The sequence below is a fragment of the Orycteropus afer genome, unplaced genomic scaffold (genome assembly GCF_000298275.1).
Source record: "Orycteropus afer afer isolate SDZICR_OR568_19922 unplaced genomic scaffold, OryAfe1.0 scaffold00057, whole genome shotgun sequence".
Classification (NCBI taxonomy): Eukaryota; Metazoa; Chordata; class Mammalia; order Tubulidentata; family Orycteropodidae; genus Orycteropus; species Orycteropus afer.
Genome location: NW_006921644.1, coordinates 8978263 through 8978806, shown reverse-complemented (window position 1 = coordinate 8978806; position 544 = coordinate 8978263). Strand labels below are relative to the sequence as shown.

At 45.2% G+C, this 544-nt stretch overlaps 1 protein-coding gene across 1 annotated transcript in view; it reads right to left on the bottom strand.

Annotated features, from left to right (window-relative positions):
• Positions 1 to 544, bottom strand: part of USP10 (ubiquitin specific peptidase 10) — a 78156-nt gene that overhangs the window by 46248 nt on the left and 31364 nt on the right. The window lies entirely within an intron of this gene.

Here is a 544-nt window from a genome sequence, read left to right as displayed (position 1 = left end):
GAAGGGAGGGGAGGGAATGCTGTTAGATAGATAGAGATAAGTATTGATTTGGGTGACGAGAAGGGCAATATACCAAATGTGAGTGACTAATATGGCAGCACTGAGGATGAGAAAGACATAGAGAGGTACATGGGAAGTACAGACAACAAAGATGAACCATTTTGTACATACAGCACTGCGTTGTCAGTGAAGGCTAACATGGGTATATGGGTGGATAGATGGGTGGAGAGGCTGAACTACTAGGTATGTCCATGAAATGGGGAGTGTATCCAAGAACATATATAGGGTTGTCAGACAATGGTCCTATAATTTTATGTGAATGATCAGAATTCCCAGGTGTATAGTAGAGCTGACAAGGGGCAAGGCTGTGGTCATGGCTTGGTCACAGCCAGCTACACAGAGGGACTAAGTAGTTGAACATGCGGGCTTGGGACCATAGTCACAGGGGTCATCAAGCTCAACTGGCATAACATACTATACAAAACACTGTTCCACCTCCTACTTTGGCGAGTAGCGACTGGGATCTTAAAAGCTAGCAAGCTGC